The sequence below is a fragment of the Macaca mulatta genome, chromosome X (assembly GCF_049350105.2).
Source record: "Macaca mulatta isolate MMU2019108-1 chromosome X, T2T-MMU8v2.0, whole genome shotgun sequence".
Lineage (NCBI taxonomy): Eukaryota > Metazoa > Chordata > Mammalia > Primates > Cercopithecidae > Macaca > Macaca mulatta.
In genome coordinates, this window is record NC_133426.1 from 109,555,507 (window position 1) to 109,572,855 (window position 17,349).

Sequence of the window (17,349 nt, forward strand, 5' to 3'; positions counted from 1 at the left end):
GGTTAGGACTTCTACTACTGTGTTGAATAGGAGTGGTGAGAGTGGACATCCTTGTGTTGTTCCAGTTCTCAGAGGGAATGCTTTTAACTTTTCCCCATTCAGTATTATGTTGGCTGTGGGTTTGTCATAGATTGTTTTTATTACATTGAGTTATGTCCCTTATATGCCAGTTTTTCTGAGATTTTTAATCATAAAGGGATGTTGGATTTTGTCAAATGCTTTTTCTGTGTCTATTGAGATGGTCATGTGATTTTTGTTTTTAAATTTGTTTATGTGGTATATCACATTTATGACTTGTGTATGTTAAACCATCCCTGCATCCCTGGTATGAAACCTACTTGATCATGGTGGATTTTCTTTTTGATATGTTGTTGGATTCAGTTCCCTAGTATTTTGTTGATGATTTTTTTTCTTTTCTTTTTTTTTTTTTGAGATGGAGTCTCACTCTGTTGCCCAGGCTAGAGTGCAGTAGTGTGATCTCGGCTCACTCCAGCCTCCGCCGCCTCCCAGGTTCAAGCGATCCCATATCAGCCTCCCAAGTAGCTAGGATTACAAGTGCGTGCCACCACACCTGGCTACTTTTTGTATTTTTAGTAGAGACGGGGTTTCACCATGTACGCCAGGCTGGTCTCAAACACCTGACCTCAAGTGATCCACCTGCCTTGGCCTCCCAAAGTGCTGGGATTACAGGCATGAGCCATCACGCCTGGCCAAGGATTTTTACATCTGTGTTCATCAGGGATATTGGTCTGTAGTTTTCTTTTTTGTTATGTCCTTCCCTGGTTTTGGTATTAAGGTGATACTGGCTTTGCAGAATGGTTTAGGGAGGATTCCCTCTTTCTCTGTTTTTTGGAATAGTGTCAATAGGATTGGTACCAATTCTTCTTTGAATGTCTGATAGAATTCAGCTGTGAATCCATCTGGTCCTGGACTTTTTTTGTTGGCAATTTTTAAATTACAGTTTCAATCTCGCTGCTTGTTATTAGTCTATTCAGAGATTCTATATCTTCCTGGTTTAATCTAGGAGGGTTGTATATTTCCAGGAATTTATCCATCTCCCCTTGGTTATCTAGTTTATTTCTGTAAAGGTGTTCATATTAGCCTTCAATTATCTTTTATATTTCTGTGGTGTCAGTTGTAATATCTCCTGTTTTGTTTCTAATTGAGCTTATTTGGATTTTCTCTCTTCTTTTCTTGGTTAATCTTGCTAATGGTCTATCAATTTTATTTATCTTTTCAAAGAACCGCCTTTCTGTTTCATTTATCTTTTGTATTGATTTTCTTAGTTTTAATTTTATTTAGTTCTGCACTGATCTTGGTTGTTTCCTTTCTTCTGCTGGGTTTGAGGTTGGTTTGTTCTTGTTTCTCTGATTCCTGGAGGCGTGACCTTAGATTGTCTGTTTGTGCTCTTTCAGACTTTTTGACATAGGTGTTTAGGGCTATGAACTTTACTCTTAGCATCACCTCTGCTGTATCCCAGAGGTTTTGATAGGCTATGTCACTATTGTTGTTCAGTTTGAAGATTTTTAAATTTCCATCTTGATTTCGTTTTTGACCCAGTGATCATTCGGGAGCAGGTTATTTAATTTCCATGTATTTGCATGGTTTTGAAGGTTCCTTTTGGAGTTGATTTTCAGTTTTATTCCACTGTGGTCTGAGAGAGTGCTTGATATAATTTCAATTTTCTTAAATTTATTGAGACTCGTTTTGTAGCCTATCATATGGTCTATCTTGGAGTTTATCTTGATCTACCTTGTGTTTTTTTAAATTGTATCTTTGTTTTGTAGGTCCTGTGAGATTTATGCTTTAAAGAGGTTCGTTTTGATGTGTTTCCAGAATTTGTTTCAAGATTTAGAGCTCCTTTTAGCATTTCTTGTAGTGTTGGCTTGGTAGTTTCAAATTCTCTGTTAAATAGAATGTATATTCTGTGGTTGTTAAATGGAATGTTCTGTAAATATATGTTAAGTTCATTTGTTCTCGGGTATAGTTTCAATCCATTGTTTGTTGACTTTCTGTCTTGATGACCTGTCTAATGCTGTCAATGGAGTATTGAAGTCCCCCACTATTATTGTGTTGCTGTCTATCTCATTTCTTAGATGTAGTAGTAATTGTTTTATAAATTTGGGAGCTCCAGTGTTAGGCGCGTATATCCTTAGGATTGTGATAGTTCCCTGTTGGGCAAGGCCTTTTATAGTTACATATTGTCCCTCTTTGTCTTTTGTAACTGCTGTTACTTTAGAGCCTTTTTTTTTTTTTTTTTTTTTTTTTTTTTTGGTCTGATATAAGAATAGCTACTCCTGCTCACTTTTGGTGTCCATTTGCATGGAATGTCTTTTTCCACCCCTTTACCTTAAGTTTATATGAGTCCTTATGTGTTAGGTTGGTCTCTTGAAGGCAGCAGATTGTTGGTTGGTGAATTCTTATTCATTCTGCAATTCTGTATCTTTTAAGTGAAGCATTTAGGCCATTTATATTCAAGATTAGTATTGAGATGTGAGGTACTATTCTATTCATCATGCTATTTTTTTCCTGTATACCTTGTGTTTTTTAAATTATATTTTTGTTTTATAGGTCCTGTGAGATTTATGCTTTAAAGAGGTTCTGTTTTGATGTGTTTCCAGGATTTGTTTCAAGATTTAAAGCTCCTTTTAGCATTTCTTGTAGTGCTGGCTTGGTAGTGTCAAATTCCCTCAGCATTTGTTCATCTGAAAAAGACTGTATCTTTCATTTATGAAGCTTAGTTTCACCAGATACAAAATTCTTGGCTGATAATTGTTTTGTTTAAGGAGGCTGAAGATAGGACCCTAATCCCTTCTAGCTTATAGGGTTTCTGCTGAGAAATCTGCTGTTAATCTGATAGGTTTTCCTGTATAGATTCCCTGACGCTTTTGCCTCACAGCTCTTGAGAGTCTTTCCTTCATCTTAACTTTAGGTGACATGAGGCCAATGTGCCTAGGCGATGATCTTTTTGCAATGAATTTCCTAGGTGTTATTTGAGCTTCTTGTATTTGGATGTCTAAGTCTAGCAAGACTTGGGAAGTTGTCCTCAATTATTCCCCCAAATATGTTTTCCAAACTTTTAGGTTTCTCTTCTTCCTCAGGAACATGGATTATTCTTAGGTTTAGTCTTTTAACATAATCCCAGACTTCTTGGAGACTTTGTTCATTTTTTTATTATTTTTTCTTTGTTTTTGTTGGATTGAGTTAATTCAAAAACCTTGTCTTTGCATTCTGAAGTTCCTTCTTCTGCTTGTTCGATTCTATTACTGAGAATTTTCAGAGCATTTTGCATTTCTGTAAGTGCGTCTATTATTTCCTGAAATAATTTCCTTTTGATTGTTTTTTATTTATGCTATCTGTTTCACTGAAGATTTCTCCCCTCGTTTCTTGTATCACTTTTTTTATTTCCTTAAATTGTACTTCACCTTTCTCTGGTGTCTCTTTGATTAGCTTAATAACTGACCTTCTGAATTCTTTTTCAGGTAAATCAGGGATTTCTTCTTGGTATGGATCCATTGCTGGTGAGCTAGTGTGATTTTTGGGGGTTGTTAAAGAACCTTATTTTGTCATATTACTAGAATTGTTTTTCTGGATCTTTCTCATTTAGGTAGGCTCTGTCAGAGGGAAGATCTAGGGCTCAAGGCTGCTGTTCAGATTCTTTCGTCCCATGGAGTGTTCTCTTGATGTAGTACTCTCTGCCTTTTCCTAGGGATATGGCTTCCTGAGAGCTGAGCTGTAGTGATTGTTATCTCTCTTCTGCATCTAGCCACCTAGCAGGTCTACCAGGCTCAGGCTGGAACTGGGGGTTGTCTGCACAGAGTCCTGTGAAGTGAACCATCTGCAGGTCTCTCAGCTGTGGATACCAGCACCTGCTCCAGTGGAGGTGGCAGGGGGCTAAAATGGATTCTGTGAGGGTTCTTGGTTTTGGTTGTTTAATGCAGTATTTTTTGCTGGTTGGCCTTCTGCCAGGAGGTGGCGCTTTGAAGAGAGCATCAGCTGTGGTAGTATAGGGAGGATCAGGTGGTGGGTGGGTCCCTAGAACTCCCAAGAATATATGCCCTTTGTCTTCAGCTACCAGTGTGGGTAGGGAAGGACCATCAAGTGGAGGCAGGGCTAGGCATGTCTGAGCTCAGACTCTCCTTGGGCAGGTCTTGCTGCAGCTGCTGTGGGGGATGGGAATGTGGTTCCTAGGTCAATGGAGTTAAATTCCCAGGAGGATTATGGCTGCCTCTGCTGTGTCATGCAGGTTGTCAGGGAAGTAGGGGAAAGCTGACAGTCACAGGCCTCACCCAGCTCCCATGCAACCCAAGAGGCTGGTCTCACTCCCACCGTAGTCCCCTCAACAGCACCGAGTGTGTTTCCAGGCAGTGGGTGAGCAGGGCTGAGAACTTGCCCCAGGCTACCAGTTGCTTCCCTGCCTGTGGCGTCTGCACACCAGATTCATGCCCTCCCCTGAATTCTGGCCAGGAGACTTCACATTCAGTTGGAATTGTTACAGAGTTCAACTGGAGGTTTCCTTCTCCCTGTGGTCTTTTCCCAGTAGCTCTGGTAGCCCTCCCCAAGGACCTCTGTGAGATAAGGCAGAAATGGCTTCCTAGGGGACCCAGGGAGCCCACAGGGTTTTTCCTCCTACTTCCTCTACCCCTGTATTTCGCTAGGCTCTCTGAATTGACTCAGCTCCAGGTGAGGTCAGAATCTTCTTCCATGATCTAGACTTTCAGGTTCCCCAGTGAGGGTGTATGTTCGGGGTAGATGATCCCCCTTTCCCACTTCCACAGCTTGGGCACTCACAGTATGTGGAGTGTCTCCTGGGTCCTGCAGGAAAAATCTCCTTATTTCAGAAGGTCTGTGGGTTCTCTCAGCTTTCCTGGTTTATTTCTGCAGTAGTTCTGGAGCAAAAGTACACGATGCGAGTCTCCATACACTGCTCTGCCTGTCCACTTGGGAGCTGCAATCTAGTCTTGCCTCCCATCCACCATGATCCCTCTGGAATTCTTATTGAGCCCCAAGAAGAAATAGTACAGAAGATCCAGGAATATTAATGGGCCAGCTGGACTGAAGATGAGAATCATTAACCTTGTGCCCTGGCTGTAAAACCCCTCAACTGACCACAGGTCTTTGAGAAAGTCCCTTCCCTTTGTTGGCCTCAGCCCAAACACAGAGGAGCACTCAGTGTAGAAACAGTGATTAGAGGTGTGGGCTTTGGGGTGAGAAGTTTCTGAATTTGACCCTGGGAACCATCACTTTTTGGTTGTATGATCTATAGTAAGCAATTTGTCTATTAATACTATATACCTTATAATTGTTAGCATATTTTTTTATTATTCATTTCACCTATCAAAAGGGTGAATAATAGGAGTAGGAATACATGGCCAGGTATTACGTTTCATGAACCTATAATGAAATAACTGTTGGACAGAGTGTTTGATATATAGATTAAAGGAACTCTATAGAAATCTCAGGAGCAGACCCAAACATATAATATTATTCAATATGTTACATGTATACCATTTCCAATCAGATGTATTGTTCAAGAATTGAGGCTGGATCAACTGGTAAAGGGTTCATTGGGAAGCAAATTTGGGGCAAGGCATGGTGGTCCTGCCTGTGATCACAGAACTTTGGGAGGTCAAGGTGGGAAGATTCCTTGAGCCTGGGAGTTCAAGATGAGCCTGAGCAACCTAGTGAGATCCCATCTCTACAAAAAAAATTAAAAATTAGGCAGGAGTGGTGGCACATGGCTGTAGTCCCAGCTACTCAGGATGCTGAGGTGGGAGGACTGCTTGGGCCCAGGAGGTCAAGTCTACAGTGAGCTGTGATCACACCACTGTACTACAGCCTGGATGACAGAGCAAGAACCTTCAAAAAAAAAAGCAAAGTTGTATCATGTCTTTTACCTTGTAATTTAACCAGAATGCCTCATCCACATGTTAGTACTTAAGGTAAAAGGAAAACTAAAATAACAAAAAAGACAGGGTACTGAACTATATATATGGTATATTAATTATATGAGTTGCATATGTAGTGTATGTACAGTTCATGTGCATACATGTATACACAAAAAAATCCCAAAGAACATAGCCCAATGTTAATTTCAACCATGATGGGATTGATTTTTTTTTTTTTTTTTTTTTTTTTTGACACAGAGTCTTGCCGTGTCACGCAGGCTAGAGTGCAGTGGCGTGATCTTGGATCACAGCAGCTTCTGCCTCCCGGGTTCAGTCGATTCTCCTGCCTTAGCCTCCCAAGTAGGTGGGATTACAGGTGTGAGACACCTGACATCCTGAGTAGCTGGGACTACAGCCATGTGCCACGACTCCTGCCTAATTTAAAAAAATTTTTTTATAGAGATGGGATCTCACTATGTTGTTCAGGCTCATCAACGTCTAGGAATCCTCCCACCTCGGCCTCCTAGAGTTCTGTGATCACAGGCAGGAGCCACCATGCCTTGCCCCAAATTTGCTTCCCAATGAACCCTTTACCAGTTGATCCAGCCTCAGTTCTTAAACAATGCATCTAATTGGAAATGGCATATATGTAACATATTGACCACTCAGCTAATTTTTTTTTTTTTTTTGTATTTTTAGTACAGATGGGTATTGCTGTATTGGCCAGGCTGGTGGTCTCGAGCTCCTGGCTTCAAGTGATCCACCTGCCTCGGCCTCCCTAAGTGCTGGAATTACAGGCGTGAGCCACTGCGCCCAGTCTATGATGGGACTGATATTTTTAACTTCTCCACTTGGCTCAATATTAAGCCTTTGCTGAGTATGGATTAGACTTATGAAAAAAAACACTATATCCCCTAAAACCTCTGCTACTTATGAAATATTTCAGATAAAGTGTATAGATAACTATAAAATTAATCCAGGTTAAGAAAAACTTTACTCCTCCATGGCCCTTTCTTCCCTCCTAGAGATAATCAATATCCAGAATGCGGTATTTATTCCACATATTTTTTATTACTTTACTATATATGAGAACATCCCTAGACAAAATATATATTTTTTTGCATATTTGTCTTCATACAACCCCACACACACGTTAATACTATAGGTGTTCTTGTCCTCCAACTAGCTAATTTAACGTCGTATGTCTATATGTACACACACACACACAAACTTGATTCTTATACTCAAGAGAGCATTGTGAGGAATTCAAGGGGAAACTCTCCTCCAGATCCCAGCACAGTTTTTGACACATTATTCACACCACCAATGTTTGCTTCCTTCTCATCCCAACTCTGCTGAGATGTTATTTCTTTACATTCACTTCTAATTTTACCATTAAGTATTCTTTTCATCTGCATTCTTTTAGTTTACATTGTGGTTCTTTATCAGGCTTTCTGAATTGAATGTTTAACTCATTTATTTTCATTTTTATTGATATCGGTATTTAATGCTTTAAAATAGTCTCTGATAGCTACTCTAGCTAAATTCATACATGCTCTGTTTTCATTATGATTATATGCACCAAATTCTGCAATTTTAATCTATTTCCATTTGGGCGCAAGTTTTGTTTAACAGCCTCAGATAGAATCAGTTTTCATGAATGATCCATGTTTATATGAAAAGTAGGTGTGTTACCTAATATTAGGCTTCACAGTTTAGAATAAGTGTATCTGTAAGATCTACCCTTGGAATTATGTTGCTTAAGTCTTCTCTACAATTACTAAATTTTTCTCCACCTGAACGTTTTTGGATAACAGGAAATGTAGAATCATCTATTATTAAATGGTGTGCTTCTTCCTACTTCTCTTTGCACTACTGTAGTTTTTGTTCTATCAATATTTTTACCACATGACTGCATAAGTAAGTATTAATAGCTCCCATCTTCCTTGTGAATTGTAGCCTTTGGCTTTATCAACTGTGATTTTTTGTCTCTTTAAATCCATTTTAGTCTCAGTTTTTTTCTCTTAATTATCAAGATTGTAACCCTTATTTTCTTTATATTGTCAACTGCCTAGTGTATATTTATCCTTACATTTTTAACCTATATGAATACATTTGTTTTACGTGTATCACTGGGAAAAGCATAGCTTTGGATTTTGCTTCAATAGGCAATCTGAAATACTTTTATTTTAATAGATGAGTTAAGCCAATTTACTGTTATTGATATGATTGCTCATTTGTGTTCAATTCTGTTGTATTGCTTTTAAACACAAATTGTATAGTCTTTCACTAGTTCATATGTTTATTTGCTATCTATATTTATTTAGGATTTAGAATGGTTAATACATAATATCCTTGATATGGAAGAAGTCTTAATAATGAGGAGAGAAATCATCAAAAGATATGAACAGATAATTCACATAAAATGCAATATACATAGTCACTAAACTTTCAAAAATATACCAAATTACAATAATTCTGCCTGCCATGGGCTGCCAGTGTGCACTAGAGGTATCTCATGTTTCATCTTATGGATGCCGCAGAGTAGAGGATTTTACTGTCATCTTTTACACTTATCAATTTTATTCTGACAGAATTAGAGCCATTCTGTATGTAAATTCATATGCTAGGTTTTAAGTGAGGAATTTTTTTTGCTCCATGCAAACATGGCTGTGGAGAAGTTTGACAATGGTGGTATGATAGTGCCCCCTCGTGACTGAAGCCTGAACTGCAGCTTGAACATCACAGTAGGAAAGTGGGAGGGAGGAGTTGTGGCCCAAGCCCGCCCTACAGAGTTTTCTAGAAGTCTGAGTGGAAAATTGGGTATTCCCAGTGTGTAGGAATACCGACAGCCTCCATTTAAAAAATGAAGCCCTTTACTATGTGGAAGAGAAAACTATGTCAGAATAATAAATATATTTTTTCAATGCTTTGAGACATATGGATAAATAGCTGGAGAACTGGGTAAGCTAAAATGGATGCCGATCTTTTATCATCTTCGTAACCCAAGTTTGCCCTTATTATAACCATTTTTTCATGGAAGTATACTTTAAAATACTTAAACACAAAATATCACTTTTTTTTTTTTTTTGGACTGTGTATTTCATTGTGTGGATGCCCTCAAATTTATTTCACTAGTATTACAGCAATGAAAATTTAGTTCCCTTACCATTTCTATGACCAAAAATAATGTACTTAACGCCATGCTCACGTATATGCAAATACGTGTATAAGCATTTATTTATAATAAGTTCCTGAGTCATTTTAAAGCCCTTTGAACTATAACATTTTATATTAATAATGAATTCAAAATACTATTACTAATTTATATGACCTGTATCACAGTGTGAAAGTACCTGTTTCTGTACACATTAGAAATAATGAGAATGATTAATTTGGTGCACAAGAAGTCATGTCTCATCATTACTTTCATTATAACTCGTTTTCGTTGCCTTCTGGAATTCCATCCTATGGATGTGACATAATCAATTTTCACAACCTCATGTTATTCAGACTGTCCTGATATTTCCTATTATCTACACTGTGTGGATGGCATCTTTTCAGACTCTGTGCACTGCTGAAGGGCACAGTTACGGGCACAGTTCCTGTGGCTATTTGCACTAGTGAGTTGAATGTGTCTTCCTTGAGTCCGGCAAGCTGTCTTAGGAGAAATACAACACAACATGATAAATGTCTCAGTTTGTGTGAGAGAGTGTGTGTGTGTGTATGTGTGTGTGTGCTGACAACCACATTTCCCTCTGCCCCTTCATGGGTTTGTGTCTCATTTGGTTTCTCTTCCCAAATTCAGGCCCAGAAGTGACAAAAGAGAATTATCAGGATGGCAGTCCTTATAACCAGATGCTTATGAACATTCTTCACTACATTCTGAAGATGAATTTCTACAAGGGAAATTGTTTATGTAAGTGGTGTGTACCCTTTGATATGTATTGACATAGTGGCACACATAGAGTTGTGCCATTTAGACTCCCCAAGGGGAGGCATGTGAGGTCAGCCACAGAGGAGTGAAGAAATTAGTTAATGCTGACATCCTATCACATAGGATGGGTTCTGGACTCTGTCATGGACCCGCTCTCAAGCCATTGCCATAATTGGAAGACATGGAAGTGATCAGATGCAATCAAATTTTGCACACAAGCACAACCTGATGTAGCAATGAGGGGAAGGGGGAAGAGGAATGATCATTGCTTGGAGTTACACAGGACAGAGGCAGCAGGGGTAGGACACAGGCACTCTTTTTTTCTTTTTTTTTTTTTGCGACAGAGTCTCGCTCTGTTGCAGGCTGGAGTGCAGTGGTGTGATCCCGGCTCACTGCAACCTCCACCTCCTGGGTTCAAGCGATTCTCCTGCCTCAGCCTCCCGAGTAGCTGGGACTGCAGGCATGCACCACCACGCCCAGCTAATTTTTTGTATTTTTAGTAGAGACGAGGTTTTACTATGTTGACCAGGATGGTCTTGATCTCTTCAGCTCGTAATCCGCCTGCCTTGGCCTCCCAAAATGCTGGGATTACAGGCGTGAACCATCCTGCCCGGCCCTATATGCATTCATTTTTATATGAAACATATGCATCAATTCTTTTGTATGAAAACGTTTGGTCATTACTGTGGTACAACAGAAGACCAGGTCAGTATCATATTTTTTTTCACATTTACACAGATTTTTATTTTGTTTTAGACATTGTCTTACACGCAATAGACATTCAATATTTGTTGAAATTAATGAAAGAAAAGAGAACATGAAAAGGGGCTAAGAAGACAATAATCTGCTTTTTAATTTATAGACAGCAATTAGGTCAGACAGTTATAATAATGATGACAAAGAACAATATCTGAGGTACACTCAAAATCTTTTGAGGGTTATTTGCCACTTTTCCTGGCTATTTCTACACCTCTTGATCTCTAGTGAATGTTTCTATTTACAACTACATATTTTGTAAGTTTCGCCTACTGTATTTCAATCAACACTGTAAAAAATGAGGAGAGTCTTTTTGGTTCAAATGTGGTTTTTAGTTAATTATGTGATGTGTATATGATTTTTGTTACCTTTTCTGTTTAGATATCAGGAGAATCGAAAATATGTTGATGGTGGAATTGTGGTGTGACATTTTTACTGACTATTACTCTGTAAAAGTTTTATCTATGAGCTCTATGGGTTGTTCCTGGCTTTTGAAAATTTACTTTAAGGAAGTGTTTTTGGAAATGGATTATAATTATTCTAGTATGCAATCTTATGTATTTGCAACTGTCTAAAATGTTATGATACTTTCCTTCCTCCCTGTAATCTGGCATTCATCCATTCAAGACATTTTAATTGAACTCTTACAATGTTATTAATACTGTGATAAGCCCTGAAGGTAAACTGTGGCTAAAAATGTTGCAGGATAAAATACAGGATTCCCAGTTAAATTTGAATTTTAGATAAACAACATTCTTATACTAAAAATTATTCTATGTTTATCTGAAATTCAAATTTAGCTGAGTGTCCTGTAGTTTTTTATTTTATTTGTTTACTTGTTTGTCTGTGATAAATATGGCAGCCCTAGTAAAAATAAATATAGCCCTTGATTTATTCTAATTTACTCTTCAGTTGGCAAGGAAGGCACTAATCAAATAATCCTGCAGATTAATGAAAAATTGCAACTGAGATAAGTATGAACAAGAATAAATTCAAAGCTGAAGAAGAAGAATATAATTGGAAGAGAAACCTTGTCAGAAAGGGGACTTCAAAGAAGACTTCTCTGTGGAAATGTCAGTGGACCCCCAATACAGTGGGGAAGGAAAGAGATACTCTGTCACTTTCTTTTATTTTTTTTTCTTCTTTTTTTTTTCTTTTTTTTTATTATTATTATACTTTAAGTTCTAGAGTACATGTGCATAACGTGCAGGTTTGTTACATATGTATACTTGTGCCATGTTGGTGTGCTGCACCTATCAACTCGTCAGCACCCATCAACTCGTCATTTACATCAGGTATAACTCCCAATGCAATCCCTCCCCCCTCCCCCCTCCCCATGATAGGCCCCGGTGTGTGATGTTCCCCTTCCCGAGTCCAAGTGATCTCATTGTTCAGTTCCCACCTATGAGTGAGAAGATGCGGTGTTTGGTTTTCTGTTCTTGCAATAGTTTGCTGAGAATGATGGTTTCCAGCTGCATCCATGTCCCTACAAAGGGCACAAACTCATCCTTTTTTCACTTTCTTTTAAATGACAGTTTTATATTCGACTTTAATAGTATAAGCAGCCGGGCGCGGTGGCTCAAGCCTGTAATCCCAGCACTTTGGGAGGCCGAGACGGGCGGATCACTAGGTCAGGAGATTGAGACCATCCTGGCTAACAGGGTGAAACCCCGTCTCTACTAAAAAATACAAAAAGCTAGCCGGGCGACGTGGCGGGCGCCTGTAGTCCCAGCTACTCGGGAGGCTGAGGCAGGAGAATGGCGTAAACCCGGGAGGCGGAGCTTGCAGTGAGCTGAGATCCGGCCACTGCACTCCAGCCCGGGGACAGAGCGAGACTCCGTCTCAAAAAAAAAAAAAAAAAAAAAATAGTATAAGCAGTAGAAAGCCTGGCTGCTCACAGAGATGCAGAAAACACTCAAAGCCTTGTTTCAGGACCCACCCACTGTCTTTCCCATTTGACAGCTGACTCATAATGAAGCCAGAGGCTGCAAGGTTTAGACTTATGCAAAGGTGGTACATTTCAATATTCAATTCCAATTAATATGGATATTTTCTGGGCTCAGAGAAGGAAAGGTTATTTGTCCCATCAGGCCACTGGCCTTTGCTCCTACCAGGAGTGAGAGGAACCATGCCTGTTTTTAAATAGCAGCACAGGCTGCTGGGAAAGACACAAATCTATCTACTCACCTGGGAGCTGTCAGACAGGAATGTTGCAAGTGTCTACACCTTGCAGTGCCTCTGGCAGGATTAGGACTCTCAAGCTTTCCCAGTGTCCCAGCTTGTGATTCCTTCTTGCTTTCCAAGTTTCCATATGCATTCAATATTTAAAAATGGTCTTGGACAGTTTGTATTAATTACTCAGATTTTGAATATGCCCATTGTTTACCATCATTATAATAACAGTCCTACCCCAGGTTTATATGTTTATTCCCATATATTTGGGTTCCTTTAATTGTATGTATCTTTATGATGTCTGCAAAATAAAAGGGCAATGAGTGTTATTATACCAATTTTTATGGATGCAGGAACCTGAGCATAGTCTCTCCACATAAGTTGCTGGAGTCATTTTTCTAATACAATCCACAACCGGATTGACTGCTTACCTAGACTCAGCTTTGTCTGGAGCTGTATCAAGCTAGTTAGAAGTGCAAAGTCCAAATTTATTGACTGAAAAAAAAAAAACCTTGAAAAGATAGTACTAAATATAAATAAATAAGTCACAAAATATGCAGCCAATTAGATTAAACTCATCAAAAATAAAGTGACACCTGCTTTTTCTTGCTTCCATTTGCTTGGTAAATATTCCTCCTTCCCTTTATTTCAAGCCTATGTGTGCCTTTGCATGTGAGATGGGTCTCCTGAATACAATACACCAATGGGTCTTGACTCTTTATCGATTTTCCAGTCTGTGTATTTTCATTGAGGCATTTAGCCTATTTACATTTAAGGTTAATATTGTTATGTGTGGATTTGATCCTGTCATTATGATGTTAGCTGGTTATTTTGCCCGTTAGTTGATGCAGTTTCTTCCTAGCATTGATGGTCTTTACAGTTTGGCATGTTTTTGCAGTGGCTGGTACCGCTTGTTCCTTTCCACTCCTGAAGTGCTTCCTTCAGGAGCTCTTGTAAGGCAGGCCTATGGTGACAGAATCTCTCAGCATTTGCTTGTCTGTAAAGGATTTTATTTCTCCTTCGCTTATGAAGCTTAGTTTGACTGGATATGAAATTCTAGATTGAAAATTCTTTCATTAAGAATGTTGAATATTGGCCCCCACTCTCTTCTGACTTGTAGGGTTTCTGCAGAGAGATCCGCTGTTAGTCTGATGGGCTTCCCTTTGTGGGTAACCCGACCTTTCTCTTTGGCTGCCCTTAACATTTTTTCCTTCATTTCAATCTTGGTGAATCTGACGATTATGTGTCTTGGGGTTGCTCTTCTTGAGGAGTATCTTTGTGGTGGTCTCTGTATTTCCTGAATTTGAATGTTGGCCTCTCTTGCTAGGTTAGGGAAGTTCTCCTGGATAATATCCTAAAGAGTGTTTTCCAGCTTGGTTCCATTCTCCCCATCACTTCCAGGTATATCAATCAAACATAGGTTTGGTCTTTTCACATATTCCAATATTTCTTGGAGGCTTTGTTCGTTCCTTTTCATTCTTTTTTCTCTAATCCTGTCTTCATGCTTTATTTCATTAAGTTGATCTTCAATCTCTGATATCCTTTCTTCTGCTTGATCAGTTCAGCTGTTGATACTTGCATATGCTTCATGAAGTGCTCATGATGTGTTTCTCAGCTCCATCAGGTCATTTATGTTCTTCTCTAAACTGTTTATTCTAGTTAGCAATTCCTCTAACCTTTTTAAAAGGTTCTTAGCTTCCTTGCATTGGGTTAGAACATGCTCCTTTAGCTCAGAGGAGTTTGTTATTACCCACCTTCTGAAGCCTACTTCTGTCAATTTGTCAAACTAATTCTCCATCCAGTTTTGTTCCCTTGCTAGTGAGGAGTTGTGATCCTTTGGAGGAGAAGAGGCCTTCTGGTTTTTGCAATTTTCAGCCTTTTTGTGCAGGTTTCTCCCCGTCTTCATGGATTTATCTACCTTTGGTCTTTGATGTTGGTGACCTTTGGATGGGGTTTTGGTGTGGACATTCTTTTTATTGATGTTGATACTATTCCTTTCTGTTTGTTAGTTTTCCTTCTAACAGGCCCCTCTGCTGCAGGTCTGCTGGAGTTTGCTGGCAGTTCACTCCAGAGCCCGTTTGCCTGGGTATCACCAGTGGAGGCTGCAGAACACCAAAGACTGCAGCCTGTTCCTTCCTCTGGAAGCTTCATCCCAGAGAGGCACCCGTCAGATGCTAGCCGGAGTTCTCCTATATGAGGTGTCTGTCGACCGCTGCTGGGAGGTGTCTCCCAGTCAGGACTCATGGGCGTCAGAGGGACCCACTTGAGGAGGCAGTGTGTCTCTTAGCAGAGCTCGAGTGCTGTGCTGGGAGATCTGCTACTCTTTTCAGAGCTGGCAGGCAGGAACGTTTAAGTTGGCTGAAGCTGCACCCACAGCCACCCCTTCCTTGAGGTGCTCTGTCCCAGGGAGATGGGAGTTTTATCTATAAACCCCTGACTGGGGCTGGTGGCTTTTTTTCAGAGATGCCCTGCCCTGAGAGGAGGAATCTAGAGAGGCAATCTGGCTACAGTGGCTTTGCCAAGCTGTGGTGGGCTCTGCCCAGTTCGAACTTTCCTGTGTCTTTGTTTATGCTGTGAGGGGAAAACCACCTACTCAAGCCTCAGTAATGGTGGACGCCCCTCCCCCCACCAAGCTGGAGCATCCCAAGTGGACTTCAGGCTGCTATGCTGGCAGCAAGAATTTTAAGCCAGTGGATCTTAGCAGCAAAAATTTTAAGCCAGTGGATCTTAGTTTGCTGGGCTCCGTGGGGGTGGGATCCACTGAGCTAGACCACTTGGCTCCCTGGCTTCAGCCCCCTTCCAGGGGAGTGAACAGTTCTATCTTGCTGGCATACTACATAAAAATTGTAGTACCATATTTTTAAACAGCTTTCTTGCAATATACTTTACAGACAATGAAATTTACCCATTTTCAGGGTAAAATTTGATGAATTTTAGTAAATGTGTAGAATTGTGCTACCATCACCATAATTAAGCTTTTAATATTTCCATTACCTCAAAAAGTCCCGTCATGCTTGAATACAGTTAATTCCTCCTTCAGCCTTGGCAATCACAAATGTTTTCTGTGTCTATGTATTTGCCTGTTTACATGCTTTATATAAATGGAATCATACAATATTTGGTCTTTATTGTTTGGCTTCCTTCACCTGGTTATGATATATACTCAAGGTTCATCCATGGTATAGCCTGTGTCATAATGTCATTCTTTCTAATGGCTGAAAAATCTTGTATGAATAGACTACATTTTTTATCCATTTATCTGTTGATAGTCATTGGATTATTTCTAGTTGTTGGCTAATATGAATGACAATTCGACATACATTTGTGTACAAGTTTTCAGGTAGACTTATGTTTTCATTTCTCTTGAGTATGTACCTAAGAGTGGAATTGCTGGTAACTCCCTGCTTATCCATTTGAGGAACTTCCAGATGACTTTCATGACCCTGACAGTCATGAGGAGTAGAGGCTTAGCCAGTTGTTCTTATTGTGATTAGACCAGGATTATGTGTTTTGAGAAAGAATACCATTGAGTTGAAGTGTCCTTCTTGTCACACTATATCTAGTAGTCAAGAGGCCTACTTAATGTCACTGGTGATGTTAATTAATTAAGGTGGGGTTTGTCAAGTTTCTCTAGTGTATAGTAACTATTTTCCATGTGACTAGAGAGCACTTGGGAGAAGGAAAACACTCCCACATTTCTAATTTCACCGTGAGTCAGTGTCATTTCTATGTGGTGGAATGAGTGCCCTGATGGTGCTGGGGAAGGGAAGAAGGAGATTCCACCACTTCTATTCAACTGAATCATGGACCCCGTGAATGGAGTTTGGGGTAAGGGAATGAAGTCACCACACACCACACTTCTTCCTGTTTCGCGGGTTTTCCTGTCCCCTTATATTACCCGCCATCTGCATGAGAAAAGTGTGTTTCCTTTGCAGTCCCAAGGGGCTTGATGAAAGCCTCATACTGTCTGCTGTTCAGGACACTGGAGCAAGAGAGACCAGAGATCTCTCTGCATTATTGGTGCCAGACCCAAACCAGTAACTGTGAGATGTTCTGGTCTCAGGGTTAAGTCACTTACCCTGCTAGCCTCCTTTGGAGAGTGCATATTTCTGTTAATGTGGGAGCTTCATTACTGTGTGGTAGAGTGATGGTAAGGCACACAGAAGTAGGAAGAGATGGAGCGCCTGGTGGGTGAGCCAACACCCAGGACTAGTGCTGCATGATCCACCCTTCTCATGGTCTAGATCTTCCCATCATTCTGTCCTCTCTCAGGGTACCTTGGATACCTGTGTACATCCCATACTGTCACACAGAGCAGGAGACAAATGAGGTGGGGAAGGGAGCAAAGACAGAGAGAGGTAGAGGTGATCCCTGGAGGGCCTGCTGTTTTCTGTTCTCTTCGCTGTTATTTCTTGTTCCACATGAGGTTATGTTTCTTTATTTCACCCCACAGTTAACCTCAGAGACCTGGTAATCCATATGACCCCACAGCTATGCCTCATGGCCCAAAGGGCAGGATTTCATCTCCACCATCCTCTTCCTCAATGTGAAGGGCTGTTGAGTGAGTACCCTTAGGGAACAATACTGGGGAAGTAT

At 40.1% G+C, this 17,349-nt stretch overlaps 1 protein-coding gene across 29 annotated transcripts in view; it reads left to right on the plus strand.

The window, feature by feature from the left end:
- RAB40AL (RAB40A, member RAS oncogene family-like) overlaps nt 1-17,349 on the plus strand; it is a 218,273-nt gene that overhangs the window by 75,326 nt on the left and 125,598 nt on the right. For 17 of the 29 annotated variants that reach the window (XR_013412528.1, XM_077987504.1, XM_077987503.1 and 14 more), the window contains one exon: nt 9,697-9,807. The gene's annotated coding sequence lies outside the window, so the exon portion shown is untranslated. Of the gene's footprint in view, nt 1-9,696; nt 9,808-11,528; nt 11,655-17,206; nt 17,315-17,349 lie in introns of those variants that run through there. The other 12 variants (XM_077987501.1, XM_077987489.1, XM_077987498.1 and 9 more) reach the window with 2 other exon arrangements.